The sequence below is a fragment of the Triturus cristatus genome, chromosome 3_2, assembly GCF_964204655.1.
Source record: "Triturus cristatus chromosome 3_2, aTriCri1.1, whole genome shotgun sequence".
Lineage (NCBI taxonomy): Eukaryota > Metazoa > Chordata > Amphibia > Caudata > Salamandridae > Triturus > Triturus cristatus.
This window is the reverse complement of record NC_140584.1, coordinates 1042072285-1042091021: the sequence shown is the minus strand read 5'-3', so window position 1 is coordinate 1042091021 and position 18737 is coordinate 1042072285. Positions and strand designations below refer to the sequence as shown.

Here is an 18737-nt window from a genome sequence, read left to right as displayed (position 1 = left end):
ACGGCTTTTGCGCGTCGTGCAGATCTTTGGAGAGACGTCGGGTTTATATATGAATCCCCGCAAATCCACATTATTGGCTCTGGGGGATCGGACGAGAGTGGGCACGTGGGCGTCCTCGATCCAGTTGGCGGTGGGGGGCTTGAAATATCTGGGGGTGTTTCTTTCGGATGTACCGGCAATCTCCTGGGAGCGTAACTTGGCTCCAGTGTGGGAGCGGGTTCGTGCAGACCTTAAGTCCTGGTCCCGTATGCCCCTGACATTGTTTGGCAGATCTATAATATTCAAGATGGTGGCGCTTCCCCGGCTCCTCTACCAGCTACAGAATCACCCGTATCCGATCCCGTCCAGATGGTTCGGGCTGGTGAATTCTGTGCTTGGGCAATTTTTGTGGGAGGGGGGAAAGGTGCACGTAGCACTGCATACATACTTCCTGTCCACCTATTGTGGAGGTCTTGCGTCCTCAGACATTCTCTCGTACTACCAGGCCTAGCACCTACTGGTCCTTAATGAGTGGTGGTATGGTGATCGGGAAGACCCGATGCATTGGAACAACAACTCATGGGGCGCCACTCATTACACACACTTTTGTACTCAGCGTCGTTGCGGGGTGCGATGCCATCGGTCACGCGGGTGGTGTTGCTGAGTTGGAGGCAGACGCTGGGGCATATGGGTTGGTGGAATACCCTGACTCGGGAGAGCCCTCTGTGGAATAATGGGTGCGTGCCCCAATTGGCGGTCCTGAAAGCTTTCCGGGGATGAGACGACATCGGTATTTCAAACCTGGGTCATGTCCTGAGGGGCAGGACACTCAAGCCCTTCCAGGACCTTCAGAGGGAATTCCATATGCCACAGTCACAATTTTACCGGTACCTCCAATTTCGCCATGCCCTGTCCCCTAGCCTGGAAGGTCTGGAGTCTCTCCCTGAAATTAGTCCGCTAGAAGCTAAAGTCTTCATGGGAGCCTTACAGGAAAATAAGATTTCCCTGATCTATCAATCCCTGGTTACGCACTGCTCCCCACACTTCAGTAGCTATGGAGAGGGGGTCTGGGAGGAAGACGTGGGCAATCTGGAGGAAGAGGACTGGACGGAGGCCTTGGCAGCTCCGCGGGGTGCGGTCATAGCGATGAGACTCCGTCTGGTCCAGCTAAAGTATCTCCACAGGGTCTATTTTAAGAGGGTCCGATTGAGGCGGGGGGGCTGATCACTTCCCCAGAGTGTCTTCGCTGTGGTCAGGAGGAGGGCACTTTCATACATACTGTCTGGCGGTGCACATCCTTGGATCGTTTTTGGAGGGTGGGTCTTTGCATGCTTTTCAGAGGTCCTGGGGTGGGGGCTCCCTCGTACACCGCAGTTGGCACTGCTTCATGTCATGGAGGGGATAGGGGGCAACGTCTACAAACGACACCTCATCCTATTAGGCTTCACACTGGCGAAGCAAGACATTGCTAAAGCATGGAAGGCGACGCGGGCCCCCTCGGTAGCTGCATTGAAGGATGGATTGGATTTTTGCATGGGGTTGGAGCAACCTATATTTGTGGCCAGGGGATACCCACGCAAGCACTATAAAATTTGGAAACGATGGGCGGACTATCAGGATCTATGGTTGGAGCCGCCAGCGGTAGCGGAGATTCATTCATTGGGGTAGTTTCTTGTTCTGTATAGGCGCAGGGAGGGGGATCTGGGGGGTTGCATTCTAAGATTCTTTGATTATATGTCTAGGCTGTGGACAGGACTACGCGGACTTAGTGCGATTTCAAGGGGGTGGGGTGAGGGAGGGAGTTTCTATATTATTTAGAATGTCCTTGTTATGCATTTTTTGATTTTGCTCACAAAAGTCGATTGCTTTCATGGTTACACATGGTCTGATTCGGCAGATGTCTCTGGTGTGCAGAGCCCTGCGATGTATATTCAAATTGGCGAATAAAAATATGTTTTAAAAAAAATTAAAACTTTAGGTAAAAGAAAAGAGCACTGTATTAAAACATAACAAATGTATTCAATATGTAGTAAAATGTGCAAGACAGTATTAAAACAAGTTGAGTATATAAGCAGAAAAACAATCCATCTGCAAACTAGTGAGCCAGCTAAATAGGAATAAAACCAGACCAAAAAAAAACTCAGGGTGAGAAGAGATCTATTAGAACACAACCTTGAATCGTACTATAAATAATATAAAGTGCAAAGTAGTGCCGCAATTAGTTGAAGTTCAAATCATGAGCTAATCAGTCTCCTTTTTGATAAAACCAGGCATAAAAAAGATGTAAGAGAGAAATTTACATAAGGATTGGCGAGCATTTGGAGAAAGCACAGAGCAGGACGACATTGTGCAAAATTATATTTCAAGAACAGTGGGCGTATGGAAAGGAAAATGCTACCTACCAGTATGCATCTGTTCTTGGCACGTAGAGCTGCAGATTCCACACTGCATAGATCGCCATCTGGTGTTGGGCCCGGATGCTTGCACTTTGTTGTTGTATTGGAATAAGTCTTTGGAAGTCATGAGATAGGGGACCCCTGTTTGGACAATAGTGCGCATGGACATCGACTCCATCTTCAGATTGTTTTTTTGCCAAGAAGGGAAATGATGGAGTTTTGTGAGAAATAGAGATAGATGTCCATGTATGTTGTATCTAATTAAGATAATACTGGAACAGATAAAGGTAGCCTGGGAGGTTGGTGGGCGTGTGTGAATCTGCAGCTCTACATGCCAAGAACCGATGCATACTGGTAAGTAGCATTTTCCATTCGAGGCATTTGAGCTGCAGATCACACATAGCATAGCTTGTGTAGCTTGCATAGCAGTACTCCTCTGTAGCGTGCCACCACCAGTATCTGTTGCAGTAGTTTGAAATAGTGTTTTGAGTACACTAGCTTGTTGCTTTGCCTGAACATCTACACAATAGTGTTTTGTGAATGTGTGAATATGTGGGAATATTCCCTAAAAATGCCATTGAAGCCCCTATTTTGCAGGTAGAGTGGGCTTTAGGGGGAATAGACAGTGTACGTTTTGCTTTGTGATAGCAAATTTGTATACATTTGACAATCCACCTTGCAATCCCAGACTTTGATTTGGGATTGCCTTTATGTGGTGGTGAGAAGGATACAAAAAGTTGTTTTGCGAAAAGGTTTTGTTCAGTCAACATAGTAAAGGTGTGCTTTTTTTACGTCTAGTGTATGAAGAGCTCTTTCTGCTACTGTTTTTGGTTGTGAGAAGAACACTGGCAACTCAACAGATTGGTTGAGATGGAAGAGAGAGAACCTTAGGATGGAATTTGTCCTGAGAAGTAGTTTCTTACCTGTAACTCCAGTTCTGTAGTAGGGGTATCTCTATTATAGTCATAATCATGTGAATAGTCCCGCCCATGTGCGTGGACCCCATAGCAATCTAAATAGTCTCTTAAGTTGTCCTCTTCTGCAATCCTGCATAGACACTTAAGAGAAAATAAAGACAAATAATGCAGCCTGAAATAAACAAGACTACTCTGGCCAGTACTTCATCCTGAAGTGAAAAAGGATAGCCAGATAACACTGAAATGTAAGCATTTTGCTAAGTTTCACACATAGAGAAACTCCCCTTCACAAAAATCCTTTGTCATGATAGAGAGGAAGGGTTGGACAGACAAGCCCCCATAGGCTGCCATTATGTGTCTGTAAAAAGGATACCGTGCCTTTAAGGAACCCTCCAGAGACCCTCGGTATCCCATGATGCACAGCCAAAGGCTAGTTACTTTCAGTTCTTTTTGAAGGTGTATAAAGCCAGGCCTGTAGCATTCAGGATATTATCGTTTCATCCACCGGGGAGGAGGGTGGGTTGCTAATGATTATAACTAAGATACCCCTTATATAGAACTGGAGTTACAGGTAAGAAACTACTCCTTCTGTAGTAGGGGATCTCTGTGTATAATCATGTGAATAGAATGGCAAGCCCATCCCCCCCACAAACCAAACCCAGCGGTGGAAGAAACAGACAGCACCACTACCGTGCAAATACATTTCTCAGCGAAGCCTGCCCAACCTGAGCATCTGTCCTGGCATCAGAGTCCAGGCAGTAGTGTTTAGCAAAAGTATGGACTGACTTCCAAGTGGCAGCCCTACAGATGTCTGCAATGGGGACATTGCGAAGCAAAGCCGCTGTAGCAGCTTTACCTCTAGTAGAGTGAGCCTTAGGCTTACCCCTAGAGTCTTGTTAGCTTTCTGGTAATACAGTTGAATACAGTACACAATCCACCTAGAGATGGACTGTTTAGAGGTAGCAAGACCAGTCCTGACCGATCCATAATTAACAAATAATTGATCCGATCTACGAATCTCCTTAGTCTTATCTAAGTAGAATTTCAACACCCTTCTTACATCGAGGGAATGAAGGGACCTCTCTGCCGGAGAGGAAGGATGGTGAAAAAACATGGGCAACGTGATCGTTTGATTCACATGGAAATCGGACACCACCTTAGGAAGAAACTTTGGGCGAGTTCTCATGACCACTTTAGATGCATGAAACACAGTATAGGGCTCTTGGCAACAAAGAGCTTGGATCTCACTCACCTTGCGAGCCGATGTTATAGCTACAAGGAAAGCTGCCTTCCAGGATAGATTCTGTAGAGAAGCCTCATGAATAGGCTCAAAAGGCTCTTTCATTAGTCTAGACAGCACCACATTAAGCTCCCATGGAGGCGAAGGGCGCCTAATGGGAGGAAACACCTTCTTCAAACCTTCCAGAAAATCTCTGATGACTGGGATTTGGAAAAAAGAAGTTTGTGAAGGGCATTTCCTATACGCAGTTAAAGCTGCTAGGTGAACCTTAATGGAATGAAAGTTAAGGCCAGATTGAGCCAAATGCAGTAAGTATGGGAGGATGACATCCTCCTTGAAGGATGTAGGGTCTGCACACTTAGACGTGCACCAAATGCAGAATCTCTTCCATTTGTATGCATAGGAAGTCCTTGTAGATGGTCTTTTTGCCTCTTTTAATATCTCCATGCAGTTCTGAGGCAGATTTAAATGTCCATACTGCACTAGCTCAGGGGCCATGCTGCCAAACTCCACGTCGAGAGGTTGGGATGCACCATCTGCCCTCCGAACTTCGTGAGAAGGTCCGGCCGACACGGAAGTCGAAGATGCGGCAGGAGAGATCGGTGTAGGAGGTCGGTGAACCACCACTGCCGAGGCCATTCCGGAGCAATGAGTATCATCCTGGCCCTGGACTGGGACAGTTTGATCAACACTGTCGGGATCAGGGGAATGGGAGGAAAAGCGTAGAGAAAGCTGTTCGACCAGTTGATCCACAGTGCATTTCCTAGCGTCCCTGGTTGGTAAAACCTGGAGGCGAAGTCTTGGCATTTGCTGTTTTCTGCGGTGGCAAACAGATCGATGTCTGGAGTGCCCCACCGTGCGAAAATGTCCCTTAATACCTCGTCGTTTAAGACCCATTCGTAATTTTCTTGAACGAGCCTGCTGAGCGCGTCTGCCTGAGCATTCTGCACACCTGGCAGATGAGTCACCGTGATCGTCAGGCCCCTGGCCAGCAGCCAGTTCCAGATCGTCTGCGCCTCCCGAGACCCCCTGCGCGATTTTGTGCACCCCTGCTTGCTGAGGTAATACATTGTTGTTGTGTCGTCCGTCTGTACAAGCAAGGAACTGGTGTGGAACGATGGCTGGAAGGCTTTCAGCACCAAGTGAACTGCTAGGAGTTCCAGAAAGTTGATGTGATATGTGGACTCCGTCTGGGACCACGTCCCTTGTATTTGAAGGTGTTCCGAATGCGCTCCTCAGCCATGGAGAGACGCATCTGTCACAATGGATTGAGTCTGTATCTCTTTGTGGAACGGAATCCCTCTGAGGAGATTGTGAGGTGAACACCACCACTTCAGGGACTGGGCAGCATGTTGCCACAGTTGGATCATGTCCTCCCAGTTCCCTTGTTTTTAGTCCCACTGATCCTCTGCACATTCCTTCAGAGGCCGCATGTGGAGGCGTGAATGTGGAGTGAGAAAGATGCAAGAGGCCATCGAACCCAGGAGCAAGGACACCGTCCTCACCGTCGCAGAAGGAACGGACATGAGAGTCTGAGCCTTCCGAAGGATCTATAAGCGTCGCTCCTCCGTAGGACACACGCTTGCCTGGAGTGTATCGATGGAGGCTCCCAGGTACTGCAGACACTGAACAGGAGTCGAGACAGACTTTGACATGTTGATGTGAAGTCCCAATTGGTTCAACAGAACAGCCGTCCTGTTGAAATGTAGCTGCGCTTCCTGAAACGTGGAGGCTTTGATAAGCCAGTCATCCGGGTATGGATAGGCGAACACCTTGTTCTTCCTCAGGTGCGCTGCAACCACCGCCATGCACTTTGAAAAAGTCCTGGGCGCAGACTTCAGGCCGAATGGAAGCACTGTATATTGGTAGTGATTGGTGCAGACTAGGAACCGCAGGAACTTCCGATGCTTCCTTGCAATGGGTACATGGAAGTACGTGTCTTGCAGATCTATGGCGCATAGCCAGTCCCCTTGATGCAGCTGAGGGTAAATCTGGTGCAGGGACAGCACCTGGAACTTTTCTCTGCGAATTAATTTGTTTGCTTGCCGCAAATCGAGAATGGGCCTGAATTCGTTTTTGTCCTTTTTGCGCACCAGAAAGAACCTGGAGTATAGACCTTTTACCCTTTGAGGAGGAGGAACCAGTTCTATCGCCCTTTTTCTTAACAGGGTATCCGCCTCCACTTGAAGTTCGCGCAACAGGTATTGTGAACGAACTGGTGGAATAGATGAAGGAGGACTGATGAAACGTAGACAGTAACCACTGCGACCAATATTCAGCACCCAATTGTCCGGAGTTATTTTTCTCCCCTCTGCCAGGTAATTTTGGATGCTTCCCCCCCACCGGAGTGGGTAACAGAAGAGGGGGGAAGTAATCCCTCAGGGCTTTGAACCAGCTGGGCCCTTGTTCCCCGATGTGGACTGCTGGTTGCCCCTGCCTCTCTGACGTCTCTGAAAAGGCTGCCGCTGAAACTGCTGCTGTCCAACCTGACGTCCCTGTCCGCGTTGGAACTGTTGGGAAGAGTATCGCCGTTGGTAGGGGCGGAAACTCTTACGCTGTTCCTTCGGCTTCTCCAAGCCAACAGCCTTGAGGGTCTCAACCTAAGCCTTCATACAAGCCATTTCCTCGTACGCATGGGGACCAAAGAGGGTGGAACCCGAGACTGGCAGGTTAGCGATACGTTGCTGTGCCTCCGGTTTCAGGGAGGTGTGACGCAACCATGAATGGCGCCGCAGAGTCACACCATGACAATGTCCATGAGCTGCCAGGAGAGAGGTGTCCGCAGCCGCACTGATGATCTGATTGGAGACAATCAGACCCTCATTGAGAACCTCCTGAAAGTCCTCGCGTTTGTCTCTAGGCAGGAGTTGCACGAACTGTTAAAGAGACTCCCACAAGGAGCGGTCATACCAACCCAAGAGAGCCGGCGAGCTCGCTGCCTTCATTGAAGTGGCCACAGTGCTGCAGACTTTTCTCCCCGCAGAATCAAGTCTATGGCTTTCCTTGTCTGGTGGAACTGTGGTCGAAGGGTCCGTAGCGTGCTGCTTCTTCGCTGCCACCACTAGAACTGAATCTGGAAGGGGATCCACCCGCAGGAATGCAGGGTCCGAGTCCGGGTGCCTGTATCTCTTTTTAAGTCCCGAGGGAGCCAACTTCACTGAGGCAGGCGTCAGGAACAACTCCATCGACGGTTACTCCAAACCGGGTACCAGAGGAAGCAGAGGACGAGAGATTTGCTTCCGCAGCAGCGTCTCAAAGATCACAGACGTGGACGGGGTAGGCACGGACAGTGCAATGCCCAGTTTCGCCGCTCCCCTTACCAGAACCTCCTGAAACGTGGTAATGTCATCGACTGGTGACACCCTCGGAGGTGGGGTATCCGACAGAGTCGGCGAATATCTTCCTGCACTAGAGTACTCCGTGCCCCTAGTATACCTGGAACGTGACCGCTCGTGACGATGAAGACGGCGTTATCTGGTTGAAGACCGGTGCCGGCTACGAGAGCGATGTCTCAGCCGGGATTGAGATCTTGGCCTTCTTGGCACCGCCGGGACCACTGGCACAGGTGGAGCCGCCGCCGGCTGAGGCGGAGGCGTCGGCAGGCGTGGAGGAGGAGTAGGCGTCCTAGGTCACAGCAGCGACTGACGAGGAGCCACAGGCTGAGCTGACTCCGGTGACCTGGTCAGAGAATAGGTCCTGGAGTACTCCGAGTCCGAAGTATGAAGTATGAATGACTCTCCTCCAGACGTGGAGATACTGACCACAGAGGGTGACAGGCTTCTCGACGACAAGCTCCGATGGCCTCTCAGACGTCGACTTTCCTCTCGGCGATGATGTGTTGACGTCGTCTCTGAAGTCCTAGACGTCGACCTCGTCCGAGGTCTCGAAGTCCTTTCCCTCGATGTTGATCTTCGACGTCGTTTAGACCCAGAGCCCTGGGTCGACAGGGAGCATATGGTAGTCATACCAGGCCTCGACGTCGTCATCGTCGCCTTCGACGTCGACCGGGACCTGCATCATTTCTGAGCCCCCCAGAAGCAGACGCATGGGTTGTGGAAGAGGAAAGGCTCTCTCCGTGCCCAGATGTCCCACCTGCAGCCTGTTGTCTTCTCTGCTCCAGGCCTTGAAGACGAATCTGCTCCCTGTCACGCACGTTCCTCCTGGAGAATGACTTGCAGATGAACATGAGATGAAGGAAGACAGAGTATACAAACCCTGTGAGAGTCCGACTTGGCCTTCCTCCTGCCACAATCTGGGCACTTGTCAAATAAAGATGCCCCAAAAAGACAGCAAAAGGAAGGTAAAGGCCTCAGACGTCAAGTGAAACACTCAAATATCAAAAAAGCTCAAATATTTGAAGATATACCACTAAAGGTAGAGCTCAATGCTCCAGGGTCCTGCTAGCAGGAGCCGGAAAAAATAAGTAACTAGCCTTTGGCTGTGCATCATGGGATACAGAGGATCTCTGGAGGGTTCCTTAAAGGCACGGTATCCTTTTTACAGACACATAATGGCAGCCTATGGGGGCTTGTCTGTCCAACCCTTCCTATCATGACAAAGGATTTGTGTGAAGGGGAGTTTCTCTATGTGTGAAACTTAGCAAAATGCTTAAATTTCAGTGTTATCTGGCTATCCTTTTTCACTTCAGGATGAAGTACTGGCCAGAGTAGCCGTGTTTATTTCAGGCAGCATTATTTGTCTTTATTTTCTCTTAACTGTATATGCAGGATTGCAGAGGAGGACAATGATTTACATGATTATGACTATACACAGAGATCCCCTACTACAGAACCACTGTTATGATGGAGTAGTAAAAATGAATCTTGAATAGTTAAGAGCCTGTAGCTCACTGACTCTTCTGAGAGATGTAATGGCCACAAGGAAAGCGACTTTCCATATAAGAAATTGTAGCTCGCATTTATGTAGAGGTTCGAATGGAGAACCCATTAATCTAGTGAGGACGATGTTTAGATTCCACACTGGCCAGGGTGGTACCCTGGGAGAAATTATTCTCTTGAGGCCTTCCATAAATGCTTTAATGGCAGGTACCTTGAACAATGACAAATGTTGTCTATTTAGTAGGTAAGCTGCTATGGCAGCAAGATGTAATCTAATTGATGTGTATGCTAGATTACATCTTTGAAGATGCAGCAGGAAACATATGTGTTGAGTGGAGGCATCTAGAGGATTGATGGTGTTGTTGTTACAGTATATAACAAATCTTTTCCACTTGGCTGCATAGCAGGCCCTAGTGGTGGGGCGCCTAGCCTCTTTGATAAAGTTAATACAATCAGGTGGAAGATTGAGGTAACCAAATTCTAGGACTTCAGGAGACAGATCGCCAGGTTGAGCTGTGCTGGATCTGGATGTCTGATCTCTCCATGTTTCTGTGTTAAGAGCTGTGGGGAGAGGAGTAGTTTTTGGTGCGATACTACTGATAGTTCCAGCAATCTTGTGTACCATGATTGTCTGGTCCATGTTGGAGCAACTAGGATCAGTGTTAGTGACTGTTGTTGCAGCTTACGCAAATCTGCCTGACCAATTCATCCATTTTGCATTGCCTTTGGACAATGGGTGTGGATATCTGGCGGCGAAGCTTGGGCATTTTGTGTTGTAATGTGTGTCGAAGAGATCTATCTCGGGCTGCCCCCACATTTGGAATAACAGTTGAAGAACTTGTGGATGAAGTTCCCACTCGTGAATCTGTTGTGTCTGACGACTTAACAGATCTGCCATGTGATTTTGAATTCCTGGAAGATGTTGGGCTAAAAGGAATACGTTTTGAGGAATAGCCCACCTCCATAGGCTCTGTGCTAGTTGAGAGAGCTGCAAAGAGCGCCCCCCCCCCTCCCCCCCCTGTTTTTGTAAATAGTACATTGCTGTCATATTAAGACAGCTTTGCCTGATATCGGTCTCTGGAAAGATTTTAATGCCAGAAAGATTTCTAATAACTCCAGATGATTGATGTGGAGTAGCTTTTGCTGAGGTTTCCATGTGCCCTGTATGTTGTGATGTAGTAGATGAGCTCCCCAGCTGGTGAGCGATGCTAGCACAATCTGTGGAATCGGCTCTAGGAACGGTCGCCCTTTGGAAAGGTTTTGGGTATTCCACCACTGCAGAGAGTGATGTGTGCGGCCGTCCACCAACACCAGATCTGTTAACTGACCTTGAGCTTGGTTCCACTGACATACTAAGCATTCCTGTAAGGGGCGCATCTGGAGTCTTGCATGAGGTACTATGAATATACAAGAGGCAATCATCCCTATTAGCTGCATGAACACTCGAGCTGGAAGTGAGTGTTGCGGCTGGAATTTTGTTATAAGGGCTTGCATGCTTGCTATCCTAGCTGGACTGGGATATGCAAAGGCTTTTGAGGTGTTTATTGTGGCACCTAGATATTGTTGGATGTGGGACGGTTGGAAGGGAGACTTTGTGAGGTTTATGGTAAACCCTATGTCGTGAAGTAGTTCGATTGTGGTGCGTGTGTGATTTACACACTGGGTATGCGACTTGGCTTTTATGCGCCAGTCGTCCAAATATGGGAAGACGTGAATTTGTTGCCTTCTTAAGTGGGCTGCTACCACTGCCAGACATTTTGTGAAGACTCTGGGTGCTGTGGTGACTCCGAATGGAAGAACCTTGAACTGGTAATGCTGACCGTCCACTACAAATCGAAGATATTTCCTGTGAGCAGGGTGAATGGGAATGTGGAAGTAGGCGTTCTTGAGATCGAAGGTGGCAAGGAAATCACCTTGTTTGAGTAGAGGAAGGACCTGTTGAAGAGTGATCATATGAAAATGGTCTGATTGTATGTAGAGGTTTAATGGTCTGAGGTCTAAGATGGGTCTCAGGGTTCCGTCGTTCTTTGGAATGAGAAAGTACAGGGAGTAAACCCCTGTGTTTTGGTGATGCAGGGGAACTGGTTCTATTGCATGTTTTTGTAGGAGGGAAAGCACCTCTCGTTTTAGAAGCGGCAAATGCTCTGTTGACATTGGACTCTGTTTGGGTGGTATGTTTGGGAGAGTTGAAGTGAGTTCTAGGCAATAACCGGATTGGATGATTTGTCTCACTTACCTGTCCGTGGTAATGGTGTTCCAGACAGGTAGGAACTGTAGCAATCTTCCCTCGACCGGAGTAGAGTGGTCCGGGGGGAGAAGAGGGAAGTCATTGTTTGGGGGTGGAGGCGGTGCAAGCATTGGTAGTTTTGCCTCTACTCTTGTTGTTGTTGCCCCTGAAGCCTCCTCTGTAATAGCCTCTAGTAGATGAGGTCTAGGTAGGACTTTTGACGGAAGTGGAGGGGTTATCAGTGGTAAAACCTCTAGAGGCGCCCCTATAAGTTGAGCGACAAAAGGAACTTCTGGGAGCTTGCGATTGCAAAGCTCCCATTGATTTGGTAGTATCAGTATCTTTTTACAACTTCTCCAAAGATGAATCTACACTAGGCCCAAATACGTCTTCCTGGTCAAACGGCTGGTTTAGTATGGTAGTTGGAACCTCGGGTTTGAACCCTGAAATGCGTAGCCACACATGTCTGCGTAAAAGGACACTGGTATTAATAGCTCGGAGCCTGTGTCTGCAGCATCCAGAGCACAACAAATGGAGGTATTGGTTATGAGTTTGCCTTCCTGGATGAGACCATTGGCCCTTGTTTTATATTGATCTGGAAGGAGTTGTAGTAGGGTCTCTAGCTCGTCATAGTGTGCCCTATCGTACCTAGCCAGCGAAGCCTGTGTGTTGGCAATTCTCCATATTTTGGCTGCTTGGGACACTGTTCTTTTACCAGATGCGTCCAACAGTTTTGACTCCTTATCAGGAGGTGGAGCATCGCCTGTGGTTTGGGAGTTAGCCCTTTTCCTGGCGTTGGAGACTACCAAAGAATCCAAGGGAAGTTGTCCTTTAGTGTAAACAGGGTCAGCTGGGGCAGACGTGTATTTCTTTTTTACCCTGGGGTTAATGCCTCTAGCCCTTACAGGATCCTTAAAAACTTCAGAAGCGTGTTTGATTACCCCTTTTAACATTGGGAGAATGGATGTGGACCTTTGAGATGGTGCAAAAGTGTCCATGAGGAAATCTTCTACAGGGTCTGTGTGCAAATTCACACCGTGGTATTCTGCAGCTCTGTGTATGAGCAGAGTGAATCCTATAGTGTCCTCTTGAGGGGATGGTCTAGATGGATAGATATCATCTTGTGGTGTATTAGGAACATCTGGTGTGCCATAATCGTCGCCTGGGACATCTGGGGTATTGGGATGACTAGGTTCCCCAAAAGGTTCATCATTCCCTTCCTCCCCAAAGGTGTCGTCATCCTGAGGTGGAGGAGATTGTGAGGGTACTGGAGATGGGATAGGGGAGGTGTGGTGTGGAGGAGGAGAAGGAATTCTTAAAGGAGAAGAGGCAATGTCTCTTTTCTTTAAAGAGTGTGGAGCTGGTACAGGATTGTCCATTTTTCTTTTCCTGGAAGGACTAAGTGTAAGTTGGCCTGTCTTTGGGTTGATCAGGCCGAAAAAGCTCCTCCTCTGGAGTGTGTTTCGGTGCCGATTTTTTCAGGTACGCTTGTTTGATTGGCACAGGTTTTGGCGTCGTTTTATGCTCCTTAGGTTTGGAATCAGGAGTTTTCCTGTGTTGCATTGGGGTCTTCGGAGCCGGTTGTTTCTTTGGTTCCGATGATTTTTTCAGATCCGAAGCTTGAGTGCCAGTGGTCTTCGGAACCGGTTGTTTGTTTGGTTCCGATGATTTTTTAAGATCCGAATAGTGAGCGTCAATGGTCTTTGGAACCGGTTGTTTGCTCGGTTCCGATGATTTTTTCGGAGCGAGACGTCAGTACCAGTGGATTTCGGTGCCGGATGTGCCGATGTGGAACCAGGCGTCCGTGCGGACTAAGACAATGGTTTCTTCTTTGGTGCCGGGGATGGGGTTTCGGCACAGACGGTAGGCTCGCTTGATTCAGAGTGGCCTGAAGGCTTATGTATTGACTTCTATGCCGAGCCCGAAGGCGGGGCGTGGGAAGTTGTGTCCCGGTGTGCACCTAGGCCCGAAGGTGAAGGTGTTACCGAAGCCTTTTTGAGAATGGGTGGGAAGGGAGGGGTTGATGTCAGTAATTACGAAGACTGTCCTGGAGTGATGACTCTTTGATGTCGGAGTCGTCGGCGTTGCTAATGTTGCCCTCTTCGATCTGCTCCTGCTCCGGTACATTGATGCCTTCTTGGAAGTTCTTGTCCGTTATCGATGTTGATGATCGAGCCATGCTTCTTCGAGCTAGACGATCCTGTATTGTTTTCTTGGAGCGGAAAGAGGCACAAGCTGGACAGTCTTTGGCATCGTGCTCGGGAGAAAGGCAGAGGTTACACACCTCGTGAAGATCGGCGTGTGGAAACTTGGATCCACATTGAGGACACTTTTTGAAAGGAGTCCTTTCCATGAGCCGAAGGCCTAATGGCGCAGCTAGGCCCGAAGGCCTGCGTAGACGACCGGAATCGAAGAATTGAAGTTTGTAGAGATGCGCGTTGAATGGGAAACGCGATCGAAACAATACCGAAGAATGGGTGAAGGATTGTGCGTCGAAAGTTAGAACGGCAACACCGAACTGGAGCACAACGAACACATCCAAGCCCGATGGCGGAAAAAACAATCTGAAGATGGTCGATGCACATGCGCACTATTGTCCTAAGGAGGAGTCACCTATCTCATGACTTCCAAAGACTTATTCCAATACAACAACAAAGTGCAAACATCCGGGCCCAACACCAGAAGGTGATCTATGCACAGTGTGTGATCTGCAGCTCATATGCCTCGAACATACTTTTTCCGTGCACAGGTATAAAACTTACAGAAAAATATAAAATGAAGGTTTGATTGAAGGGAGAGACACATGGGCAAACTGGGAGTTCCATGAATGAATACATTCCTGATGGGAAAGCCAGCAAGCAAGGGATAAGATTTAATCTGAATCTCAGCAAGACATATCGGTGGCGAATATTTGTTACAGAGATCAAATATGAGTTCACTTCCCCTGGAGCAGGAGGAAGGTCCAGATATAGTGCCACTGTAGTTTTGTTACAATTTAATGCATGCTTTTCATTCTCCCTATAATCTTTCGAGTGAGATTTAATTTCGGCTTTTGCGGTGTTCAAACAACAAAGTGGGTCATGAAAAAGAAGCTCTAGGCCCAATGCTAACAGGGAGTCTTTTACATATCGCAGCCAAGCAACCTGGTATGCCTGCTCAAGGGATAGACGGTCTCTAATGATGTTTTGAGTCAGTCGCACCGTTTCCCTGGTACAGATTGAATGCCAATGTAGGACCGAGGCTATGAATATTACGTCGGAAATATAAGGGACCTTCACCTCTTGGTGCATGATGTAATTAGAGCAACCTTTCAGGGGAGAGAACAATTTTTTAAAGAAACCATCTTCTTTCTGTTGTAATAAATCAGCTTTTGTTATTCCCCAGATCCCTGCTCCATATACAGCTGATGCAATAGCATTAGCTGAATACATTTTTTTAATTGGTTCCAAAGGCTTTGTCGACAGCTTTTTCATGAATGAGCAGATAGCCATGATGCTTTTCTCTAATGCAATACATCTGTTTTCCACCATCCTTGTCCAGGACCCTGAATTATTAAAAAGTACGCCCAAGTATAAAAAAGTCTTGGTTACTTCAATTCTCTGGGTATCAATAGTGAACGACGGTAGTCTTTTAGGCTGCTTCCCCAGGACGCAAGATTTTGATTTTTTAACCTTAAGATCTAGAGCCGCCATATAGGACACAATTATATATTTGTGCTTGCAAAGCTAAGCCAGTTCTAGCTAACAACAGCGTCGTCCGCATATAACAGGATGGGGATCCGTTTTTTGTTTACCATGGGTACGTCAGTAAGCTCATGGCTCACAGCTGATTCCACATAGAATGTATAGAGTGAAAACAAAAAGGAAGCTAAAAGGAATCCAAGTCTGACACCCCGGAGAATGGGGAAAGATCTAGTACACTCGCCCTTGCTGCCATACCTAACACATGCAAAAGACTGAGTATAGTTGGCGAATGAAGAGGATTATATTTACATCCACACCCAGGTCTTTCAAAGTATTCCATAATTTACTATGTGAAACAGAATAAAAAGCGGCTGAGAGATCCATAAATGCCATAAAAACACTTCTGCCTTTGATATTGGAATACTTTGCTGCAATTAGATTTAGGTTTAAGCACGGATCCAGTGTCCCATCCCTTTTTTGAAACCATATTGCACCGGAATTAAAATATTTTTTCCTGAAGCCCATTCCTCAAGTCTGTTTAACAACAAATGGCCCATTAACCCTTTCACCGCGGCGGGAATTCCGCCGCGGTGCTGGGGAATGCGGGGGGGCAGCGCGGTTGCGCTGTGCTCATGACGGAGCCGCTCCGTCATGAGCCACGGTTGGGCTGTGCTCATGACGGAACGGTTCCGTCATGACTCCGCCCATTTGCGTTGTCCCCCCGCACAGGCGGGGAAACAGCGCCGCGCAGGCGGAGCGGCCGCCAACGGGCGTGTCATGACGGAACCGTTCCGTCATGAGCACACGGCAACCGTGGCTCATGACGGAACGGTTCCGTCATGAGCAGGGAAGGGGTTAATTTAACTGTTCCATATAGAAGTGAAATTGGTCTATAGTTTTTGGGCAAAGCTTTATCCCCTTTCTTATGTATAGGCACAATAACTGTTCTCCATGAAGGAGGGGGCCTACGATAGCAAATGCGTTGAAAACATACGTCAAGAACGGGGTCTAGAGATTTGGGTAAAAAAGAAGCCAATCGGGGCCCCGTCTGGACCTGGAGCCTTAGAGCTTCTGCATTGCATAAGGCCAGTTTTCACTTCTGTCAATGCAAAGATATGGGGAGTGCCCATACGACAGTTTAGTTGAGCTTCAGTCAAAGGTTCCATCTCTGATACAAGCCCAAATATGGTTGTATAATGGGACACCCAAGAGTACTCTCCCCCAATGGCACTTAGCGAGGGTTCTGTCTCTTGTTTCAGGAATGGGGAGTGGACTATGGCCCAAAATTCTTTAGAGCTTTTTGAGTCTGAGGCTAGTTGTAATTTATCCCAAGCGTCCGCCTTCAGGGCTATAAGTCTATCCCGCCTGCATTGCTTATATTGCAGTCGGAGGGAGGTAACCAGGGCATTATTCCTCGGCCATTCCTTTAAAGCTTTATGTAGACTCTTGAGTGCCTTGGTGAAAGCAGTATTGAACCAGCGCGGGGTCTTGGTTAGATGGAGTCCCTTCCTCGATTGTAGGTTGCTTTTCACCACACTCAGCAATGAGACAAAGGCCTGCACTATATTTTGAGGATTACTAAGGGAATCGAGACAGGTTGAAATTTCTTTCTGGGTGCACCCGATTATAGTAGGCAACAATATATCCTTATTTACTTTAGCCCATTTTAGCACTATTCCATTCCTTCTTGCTATTACTGGGTCTTGGATTTTCATAACCAGATTATTAAAACACTCCTTCCAATGGATTTGGAAAATCAGTGCAGCATGATCACTAAAAACTGAAGCTAAGGTTCCCATCTGGTTAAAATATGTCTTGAGAAGTAGCGCGATCACGAAGTAATCTAGAGTGGAGCCATGTATAATATCCCCAAACGTTTTTGTCAGGTTGCCCGTATGCTCATCGGTGGGATTGAGTATTTCTTGTGACCAATAGCCTATTTAATTCGTCCCCGTATTGAGTATGTAAGAAATGGTATGGGACGTCACCTTCTTCATCTACCAACCCACAGAGCAGAGTTGTTACTTTTGAGCAACTATGAGCATTAAAATGTCCCAACCAAACTATGTGTAGGGGGTTACAATGGGTCATTAATGCTCTGTCAATTCCTTGTTTGATTATCTGAGCCATGTTGTTCCCAAAATTGTTATTATACAAATTAATTAGGAGCATATCCTCTGCTCCGGGACCACTACATATAATAAGAGGATAGTAAGGGGACTGGACATCTGTCTCAAATATATTCACACAAAAGGTGTTTCTAATCCAGGTTATTAAACCTCCTCTGGGTCTACCAGAGTGTGAGGGAATAGCATGAGTTTGTATTACGCGAAACCCATCAATGAAGACCGCATCGACTTCACATGTTTTTTGAAGGCACACTAGGTCATAACATTCAATTCGCCTAGACGAGTCTTCGTTAGACTTCTTAGCTCTAAGCCCAGCTTTATTCCAAGTTATTACATTTATCATATCTCTTTTCTGGACCAGGGGCTCACAAATTGCGAAACTTCCTACTGTTCACTCGAAGTGTCAGGTCACGCTACTATCCTTCAGTCAATCACAAGATTTTAAGCCCTAAGTGCCTTAGTCTTGCCGGAGTCAAAGCCTATGATGTTCTCGGCTACAGCAGATGGGCGCTCACTAAAATCATTCAAGCATTTTTGCTTAGTGCACCCACCTACTATTGGGTCATGCCTACCAGGCTTTTTGGCCTAGAAAATATTACACACCAGGCAAGCATTTTCATTGTGATCCTTGGGTAGATGTAGATTTCTGAATTTGCTGTGGTGCAACCACAGAAAACTGCTTCTGGGAGAATGGCAGAGCTTAAACAGATTTCTCCTTGCCCACCCTAAAAAAAAGGGTCATTCTTATAAAACCGCCAGAGGATCTTCCAATGAATTGGTGGTGGGTCGGTTGCATGTATTTAATGTTTTCCTACACAGTTTGTTTTCCTGGTGTTCTTTCTACGCACAGCTATAACAGATCTCTCAAAGACCCATCCAAGGTCAGATGGGGGGGGGGGGAAGGGGGGGGAGGGGAACTATCTAAGGTGGAGTCTGTCTTGGTGCACTGTGGGTTTCATGAGACGTACCACAAGTCATCTAGAAATCCCAAAAAGTATTTCTTTTATGAATAAAGTTCTGAGCCCAAGTATGTGATCTACAGCTACACATGCTACAAATATGAACCTCAGTCTTGTTCAAAACTGGACGTCAAGCCCCTACCCAAAGCAAAATGTGACCAAAAAACGAATTCCTCTCATTACAAACACCAAACAAACACAGATCTAAGATTTACTGCGCATAAAGAAAATTAGACACACACCTTTCTTCACAATGAACACCAAATAGTTTGGAATCATCCTCTGTACAGACTTCTCCATTAAGGCACACTGCCCAGAAAAACCCAACAGCATGATATTGAATGTAGTAGACACTAAAGCTCTATCAAA

At 47.4% G+C, this 18737-nt stretch overlaps 1 protein-coding gene across 3 annotated transcripts in view; it reads right to left on the bottom strand.

The window, feature by feature from the left end:
* The window catches only part of MTMR4 (myotubularin related protein 4), a 651646-nt gene that overhangs the window by 168861 nt on the left and 464048 nt on the right, over positions 1-18737 (bottom strand). The gene's annotated exons all lie outside the window — the stretch shown is intronic.